Source organism: Procambarus clarkii, chromosome 46 (assembly GCF_040958095.1).
Source record: "Procambarus clarkii isolate CNS0578487 chromosome 46, FALCON_Pclarkii_2.0, whole genome shotgun sequence".
NCBI lineage: Eukaryota > Metazoa > Arthropoda > Malacostraca > Decapoda > Cambaridae > Procambarus > Procambarus clarkii.
In genome coordinates this window covers 19,929,550-19,938,678 of record NC_091195.1, presented here as the reverse complement: position 1 = coordinate 19,938,678, position 9,129 = coordinate 19,929,550, and the positions used below count along the sequence as shown (strand labels likewise).

The 9,129-nt window shown below is 44.1% G+C and overlaps 1 protein-coding gene across 2 annotated transcripts in view; it reads left to right on the top strand.

The window, feature by feature from the left end:
* Positions 1 to 8,374: 8,374 nt before the first annotated feature.
* LOC123770472 (transient receptor potential channel pyrexia) overlaps positions 8,375 to 9,129 on the top strand; it is a 78,844-nt gene continuing 78,089 nt past the window's right edge. The window contains exons 1-2 of one of the 2 annotated variants that reach the window (XM_045762355.2): positions 8,387 to 8,405; positions 8,743 to 8,926. The gene's annotated coding sequence lies outside the window, so the exon portion shown is untranslated. Of the gene's footprint in view, positions 8,927 to 9,129 lie in introns of both variants that reach the window. The other variant, XM_045762353.2, reaches the window with a different exon arrangement.

Here is a 9,129-nt window from a genome sequence, read left to right as displayed (position 1 = left end):
GGGGACCATTCAGGCTTGTTTGCATTTGTGTTCCTCACGTGTGCCCCAAAGAATGAGGTGATTTGATAAAATGCTATGCCCAAGATTACCATCCGAGTGCCGGCGGGGAAGTGGTTCATATAGCCTCGGCTATCACTTCCTTATGTCCGGTCGTGATGGTCAAGCGGATTAAGGCGTCCCTGTACATACCAGTTGTGGGAGTATGGGTTCGAGTCACTTCTGGGGTGTGAGTTTTCAGTTGTATATAGTCCTGGGGACCATTCAGGCTTGTTTGCATTTGTGTTCCTCACGTGTGCCCCAAAGAATGAGGTGATTTGATAAAATGCTATGCCCAAGATTACCATCCGAGTGCCGGCGGGGAAGTGGTTCATATAGCCTCGGCTATCACTTCCTTATGTCCGGTCGTGATGGTCAAGCGGATTAAGGCGTCCCTGTACATACCAGTTGTGGGAGTATGGGTTCGAGTCACTTCTGGGGTGTGAGTTTTCAGTTGTATATAGTCCTGGGGACCATTCAGGCTTGTTTGCATTTGTGTTCCTCACGTGTGCCCCAAAGAATGAGGTGATTTGATAAAATGCTATGCCCAAGATTACCATCCGAGTGCCGGCGGGGAAGTGGTTCATATAGCCTCGGCTATCACTTCCTTATGTCCGGTCGTGATGGTCAAGCGGATTAAGGCGTCCCTGTACATACCAGTTGTGGGAGTATGGGTTCGAGTCACTTCTGGGGTGTGAGTTTTCAGTTGTATATAGTCCTGGGGACCATTCAGGCTTGTTTGCATTTGTGTTCCTCACGTGTGCCCCAAAGAATGAGGTGATTTGATAAAATGCTATGCCCAAGATTACCATCCGAGTGCCGGCGGGGAAGTGGTTCATATAGCCTCGGCTATCACTTCCTTATGTCCGGTCGTGATGGTCAAGCGGATTAAGGCGTCCCTGTACATACCAGTTGTGGGAGTATGGGTTCGAGTCACTTCTGGGGTGTGAGTTTTCAGTTATATATATATATATATATATATCATTGTTTCATGAATATGACCGCATATTCTGTATTTATTATTTTCTGGTTTAGGGCTTCTATCCCTCTAACTATTTTCTTAGCATCAGGGCTTAATTGGAATAGGAGTTCTCCAAAACTCATTTTCGTACTTTTAAGGTGAAGAAAAGAAGTGATTTACTATAGAGTGTATTACACTTATTTATATAATTTGCACAACGTTTCGAACCTCCATGGTTCATTCTCAAGTGAACAGATCTTACAATACTAGCCGATTTTATACCCGCACTGGGTCAGGTGATAATACAATAAAGGTGAAAACATGGGGGGATACATAAGGAATAAATGTGAGGTGAAACATAGAGGCTGCAGAAGGCTTATTGGCCCATACGAGGCAGCTCCTATCTAAACACAAAGATTAATCCAGTGTAATTGGCCTGTTATGTTGGACATTGTCTTCTGTGTTGGCATCGATATGTTCTTGTCTTGTCCTTACTCTCATGGTGGGTAGAGTAAATAGTTCCGTGATTTGGGTGTTCATGGTAGGTCGCTCTATTCTTATGTGAATTGCCTCAAGAATTTGTAATCTTCTTGCATCTTGGGTTTTGTCTATTATGCAGGTATTCTTGTTCAACATTTCTCTTGTTAGAGTAATGTTTTATGAGCTGTGGAAAAGAAGTTCCTGTAAAATAGTCTAATAGGGGGTACAGGTGTTGTGTTAGTTATCTCTTCAGAGGTTGCATGGCGTTTCACTTTCCTTCTTATGATGTCTTCAACGAAACCATTGGAGAAGCCGTTGTTGACTAAGACCTGCCTTACCCTACAGAGTTCTTCATCGACTTGCTTCCATCCTGAGCTGTGGCTGAGAGCACGGTCGACATAAGCGTTAACAACACTCCTCTTGTACCTGTCTGAGCAGTCACTGTTGGCTTTGAGGCACATTCCTATGTTTGTTTCCTTAGTGTAGACTGCAGTGTGGAAACCTCCGCTCCTTTCCATGACTGTTACATCTAGAAAGGGCAGCTTCCCATCCTTCTCCATCTCGTAAGTGAAACGCAACACAGAATTCCGCTCAAATGCCTCCTTCGGCTCCTGCAGATGTCTAACATCAGGCACCTGTGTAAAAATGTCGTCAACATACCTGCAGTATATGGCCGGTTTCAAGTTCATGTCGACTAAGACCTTTTGTTCGATGGTACCCATGTAAAAGTTCGCAAACAGGACACCTAGGGGAGAACCCATGGCGACCCCATCTACTTGCTTATACATGTGCCCATCCGGGTTCAAGAAGGGTGCCTCTTTAGTACAAGCTTGGAGTAGTTTCCTTAGAATGTTTTCTGGTATGTCAAGAGGAGTACAGGCTGGATCACGATACACTCTGTCCGCTATCATCCCAATTGTTTCATCCACAGGTACGTTGGTAAACAGTGATTCTACGTCCAACGAGGCTCTTATCCCTGTGGCCCGTGTTCCCCGCAGTAAGTCAACAAAATCCTTTGGGGACTTCAGGCTGAAGGCGCAAGGGACATAAGGAGTTAGCAAGCCGTTGAGTCGCTTCGCCAGTCTGTACGTGGGTGTGGGTATCTGGCTGATGATTAGCCGAAGTGGGTTTCCAGCTTGTGTGTCTTGACATTTCCATACGTGTATCCAGGTTTGTATTCCCCAATGTTCTTTGGCAGGTGGAGTCCGGATTTCTTGGCGTTCACAGTTTCGATCAATTTGTTGACCTTTGCTTTCAATTCGGCTGTAGTGTCCTTCGTTACCCTTTGGAATTTAGTTTGGTCAGAGAGTATGAGGTTCATATATATATATATATATATCTTTGGACAACACCCACCAGTGGGACTCGAACCCAGAAAGCACAACTACCTTCCAGTAGCTGGCATAACTAGTATGCTTTAACCCACTACGCCATCAGACCTTACAAAAGAAGTAGATAGTTCGAGATATATATCTCAAACATCTCCACCTCCCGAAGGCACCAGATGAGTGAGGGGTCAGTCTGCATTTTTCAGACTGACCCCTCACTGCAGACTGACCCCTCACTCATCTGGTGCCTTCGGGAGGTGGAGATGTTTGAGATATATATCTCGAACTATCTACTTCTTTTGTAAGGTCTGATGGTGTAGTGGGTTAAAGCATACTAGTTATGCCAGCTACTGGAAGGTAGTTGTGCTTTCTGGGTTCGAGTCCCACTGGTGGGTGTTGTCCAAAGATTGTTAATCTTCACTTGTGGTTTATGCAAGTATAGGCTTTTATATATATATATATATATATATATATATATATATATATATATATATATATATATATATATATATATATATATACTCTGTTGGGTACGATATATGGTCCAGGGCTGGGGTCAAGTGGTGGGGTCCAGTGTGTGGGGTCCAGTGGTGGGGTGAGGGGAGGGCGGACAGGTCATGCCCCAGCCAAGTTATTAAGAGTCGTGTAGCTGTGATTATCTCACAGAATCAACTTTGCAACAGTTACAACTGAATGTGTATGTGTGTGTGTTCTTGTTAATAGTGTGTGTGGGGGTAGAAAGAATTAGCTCTTGGGCCCCGCCTCTTTCCCCTCTACCTTTATTTCCTGTACTACAAGGCATAATTTCCTTGTACTCTGTCGTATCTACCCTTAAATGTTTCCAGTTAGCAACTGTGTCTTCTAATTCCACTTCTCCTGTGTCCTCCCTATAGCTACATCTCTCAGTATCGTGTATGTCGTGACAATGTCTCCTCTGGAGCCTCTTCCCTCCAATGGTTACAGGCTGGTGTCAATGACCTTGCGTCGTGGTTCAGGTCTGCCATTTCTCGCGTCATTCTTGTATCTGGACCTTCTCAAAAATATTTTTGTTGCATACGCTGCTGATGTTAGTTTATGTGCGCTTCTAAAATGATACTTAAGAGTTGTGTTTCTTACCGAAGCCTCTAGTGACATGAAACGAAACCGCTCTATCAAAAAGGCGATTTGTGTAAATTACGAACAAAGCCGCTTGACTTCCTGAAAGGACAGTTCCTATAAGAACTATCTGATCCAACCCGTTCTCGCAAATTTAATAAGTCAATATTGACTTATTAAATATGTGCATAGGTGACATACTTAACATAATAGATACCCTTAAAAAGATCGTAACTATCAGTTAACTGCTGCACCGTAAATGTTCACATCTTGCACTACTGAACTAGCCAAACTGCCTTACTAGCTAATTAGGAGTAACCAAACAACATACATCATGTTGTATACCAACATACACACCTGTCCGAGGCTTCATATATGCTAACCTAGACAAAAACATAGCACATATATGTGCTATACCCACACATATATGTGCTATATCCACACATATATGTGCTATATCCACACTTATATATGCTATACCCCACACACATATATGTGCTATACCCACACATATATGTGCTATACTCACACATATATGTGCTATACTCACACATATATGTGCTATATCCACACTTATATATGCTATACCCCACACACATATATGTGCTATACCCACACATATATGTGCTATACCCACACATATATGTGCTATACCCACACATGTATGTGCTATACCCACACATATATGTGCTATACCCACACATATATGTGCTATACCCACACATATATGTGCTATACCCACACATATATGTGCTATACCCCACACATATATGTGCTATACCCACACATATATGTGCTATACCCACACATATATGTGCTATACCCACACATATATGTGCTATACCCACACATATATGTGCTATACCCACACATATATGTGCTATACCCACACATATATGTGCTATACCCACACATATATGTGCTATACCCACACATATATGTGCTATACCCACACATGTATGTGCTATACCCACACATATATGTGCTATACCCACACATATATGTGCTATACCCCACACATATATGTGCTATACCCCACACATATATGTGCTATACCCACACATGTATGTGCTATACCCACACATATATGTGCTATAACCCACACATATATGTGCTATACCCCACACATATATGTGCTATACCCACACATATATGTGCTATAACCCACACATATATGTGCTATACCCACACTTATATATGCTATACCCCACACATATATGTGCTATACCCACACATGTATGTGCTATACCCACACATATATGTGCTATACCCACACATATATGTGCTATACCCCACACATATATGTGCTATACCCACACATATATGTGCTATACCCACACTTATATATGCTATACCCCCACACATATATGTGCTATAATAGGCCTAGGAATGTTTAGGTTAGTTTTGTTTTAATTTTTTGTTTCGCCCTTTACAAAATGCACAAACAGTACAAAAGGTGTACTGTTTGCGTCCAACAGCACATGTGACTAACTGTTACGAGCACGAGCCGTTTGGGCAGGACGGCTTGGAATACGGGTTAGGTTATCTAGAGATGATTTCGGGGCTTAGCATCCCCGCGGCCCGGTCCTCGACCAGGCTTCCTTTTTGTTACACACCCCCAGGAAGCAACCCGTAGCAGCTGTCTAACTCCCAGGTGCCTATTTACTGCTAGGTAACAGGGACATCAGGGTGAAAGAAACTATGCCCATTGTTTCTCGCCGGCGCCGGGAATCGAACCCCGGAGCACAGGATTACGTGTCTAGCGTGCTGTCCACTCAGCTACCTGCCCCGTGTGTGTACTCACCTAGTTGTGTTTGCGGGGGTTGAGCTCTGGCTCTTTGGTCCCGCCTCTCAACCGTCAATCAACAGGTGTACAGATTTCTGAGCCTATTGGGCTCTATCATATCTACACGTGTGTGTGTGTGTGTGTACTCACCTAATTGTACTCACCTAATTGTGCTTGCGGGGGTTGAGCTTTGGCTCTTTGGTCCCGCCTCTCAACCGTCAATCAACAGGTGTACAGATTCCTGAGCCTACTGGGCTCTATCATACCTACATTTGAAACTGTGTATGGAGTCAGCCTCCACCACATCACTTCCTAATGCATTCCATTTATTAACTACTCTGACACTGAAAAAATTCTTTCTAACGTCTCTGTGGCTCATCTGGGTACTAAGTTTCCACCTGTGTCCCCTTGTTCGTGTCCCACCCGTGCTAAAGAGTTTGTCTTTGTCTACCCTGTCAATTCCCCTGAGAATTTTGTAGGTGGTTATCATGTCTCCCCTTACTCTTCTGTTTTCCAGGGATGTGAGGTTCAGCTCCTTTAGCCTTTCCTCGTAGCTCAATCCTCTCAGTTCCGGGACGAGCCTGGTGGCATACCGCTGAATCTTCTCTAACTTTGTCTTGTGTTTAACTAAATATGGACTCCAGGCTGGAGCTGCATACTCCAGGATTGGTCTTACATAAGTGGTATACAGGGTTCTGAAAGATTCCTTACACAAGTTTCTAAAGGCAGTTCTTATATTGGTCAGTCTAGCATATGCCGCTGATGATATCCTTTTGATGTGGGCCTCTGGGGACAGGTTCGGTGTGATATCAACCCCCAGATCTTTCTCTCTATTTGACTCTTGTAGGATTTCACCTCCCAGATGGTACCTTGTGTTCAGCCTCCTGCTCCCTTCGCCTAATTTCATCACCTTACACTTTCCCGAGTTGAACTTTAGCAGCCATTTTCTAGACCATTCCTCCAGTTTATCCAGGAGGAATGGTCTAGAAAATGGCTGCTAAAGTTGTGCTGTGTGTGTGTGTGTGTGTGTGTGTGTGTGTGTGTGTGTGTGTGTGTGTGTGTGTGTGTGTGTGTGTGTGTGTGTGTGTGTGTGTGTGTGAATGGTGAGAGTGTGTGAAGGACTTGTGGAAAGCAAGTGAGTGGATGAGGCTAAGTGCGTATAAGCTAAGTGCATGAAGAATGAGTGCTTGCGAAGGCTAAGTGAGTGTAAGCCAAGTACTTATAGAGCGTAAGTGCCCATAAAGGCCAATATTCCACCCGTAAACAACTGTGTGAAAAACTTAACAACAGTGCGGACACGCATCACAGTGAAGACTAGACTCATGTCCCACATGTTAACACCACCTCTGTGGCTAATGGCTTATACATATTTAAACACACATCAACACATCTCGGAGACATGTCAATAGGCCTCACCTCTCAGAACACGGAAAACCAGCATAGAAACATCGATTGCCACGCAAAAAACATGTCTACGCCAGACATGAAGACATTACATCTGGCGACGCGATGGGGCGCTTAGAAGGCCATTCTTATCAAGGTGATTACCACGAAGGACTGTCAATTTGGGGTTAATTGTGTAGTTAATGAGATAAATGCAGCTGCTACCATGTTAAAGGTAGTGAGGAGTGATGCTACAGTGTTTTCCTGTGTATTAATGTGTAATATTGAGATAAACATATATTCACTACGTTGTAATGGAATGTAAATATGTAATTTAAAGAATGAGGGAGGGAATTATCATGGGGAAAGCGCCAAGTCATTACGACTATATAGCACTGGGAAGGGGTCAGGATAGAGATTTGGGATGGGACGGGGGAAAGGAATGGTGGTGTATGGACGGTCGGGGATTGAACGCCGACCTGCATGAAGCGAGACCGTCGCTCTACCGTCCAGCCCAAGTGGCTGGACAATAAGAGAAATATCTGGAGTAATTGGGAAGGTGGTAGGAATAGGAAAGAGGCAGTCTTAAAGATATTAATATGGAGTGCGGGATACCCACTGACGTCAACCTAGTACCACAAGCCCATTAACGCACCCTAACCCATCCCTCCAGTGACCTTTCGAGCCTCTCATCGGGCGGATTCAGCACGCGTGGCACAAGATGCTGATCACCCCATAAGACCAACACCCACAGTGGTTCGAATCCCGTTGTGCCATCACGCAGGAGTCCAATATAAGGAGGGAATACACCTGGTGACGTCACGGAGTGAACTCGCCTGGCGGGTCTGAGACTGTGGCCAGCGCCGCCGCCTCCTCCGTCACCCGCCCCAAGTGTTGACAAACTCGATGGCACTGTGTTGCCCCAAAGAGCTGTGGGAGGCATTGTGACCTCTGATGTGGTGTTGAGTATCGGGCGAGCTTTACCGCCATGTCATGAATGGACGCGGTTGGTTACGTGTTTTCTTGAGCGCCTGCGGCACTCTGAATGCGGCTTCCTCTTCTTCATTTGGAAATATCATCCAAACGCCTCTAAATAAAAACACCCCACATATATAAAAAATATATAACATTCAAAATAAAACAAAAATGGTAAATACACCACATGAATTCCTACAAAATAATGAGTAATATATTTTTGTTTACGGAGGAAAGTGAGGTGAAGTCGTGACGATGGATCCGAACAGCGGCAGCGGTGTGGGTTTACCCCGGGTGAGCGGAGGTTCCCGTCAGTGTGTTTACAACCCCGTGGCCGCGAGGACCTCCACGATGTGTCCGTGTGTGTATCCACGTGTCCTGCTCCACACAGGGTCCTCCTCCCTCACACTAACTTAACCAGTCCCAAGAAAGTGATTTCTTTACAGAATTGCTTTAGTGAAGGTTGTGTTTAGAAATAAGACGTTGCTTGGTGTAAATGGAATGAATATCTTAGTCAATTTCTTGGTATTCAATTCTTGACTAGTTTTCATCCACGTTTATTCTACCTAAATAAACGTCTTGGTAATTTAGCTATAGAAAGATGTAAATATATATATTAGTGTGTATATAAGACGCTGATAATTAACCTACAACACACACACATGAACTCCATTAAAAATGAGATATTCACATTCCAGCTACAGATCAAACGGTAGCCTAAGAAATAAGTCAAATTAATCATTAGTTTGAGGACTAAAAGCTCACTATGCACAAGTCGAATTGGATTTTTTATATAAGAAACATTCCACGCCAAAAGTGGCTTGCAAGCCGCGAGGAGTGACAAAAAACTCCATCCCAACTTCCCTCATCCTGTTGAACGAGGTAAATATATACGTTCCTTGTTCAGCCTGGGATTTAAACGAGGACGCAGAGTAGGGTGCTGTATCATACTTCAGGCTGTATGGATACTTCAGGCTGTATGGATACTTCAGGCTGTATGCATACTTCAGGCTGTATGGATACTTCAGGCTGTATGGATATTTCAGGCTGTATGGATACTTCAGTCTGTATGGATACTTCAGGCT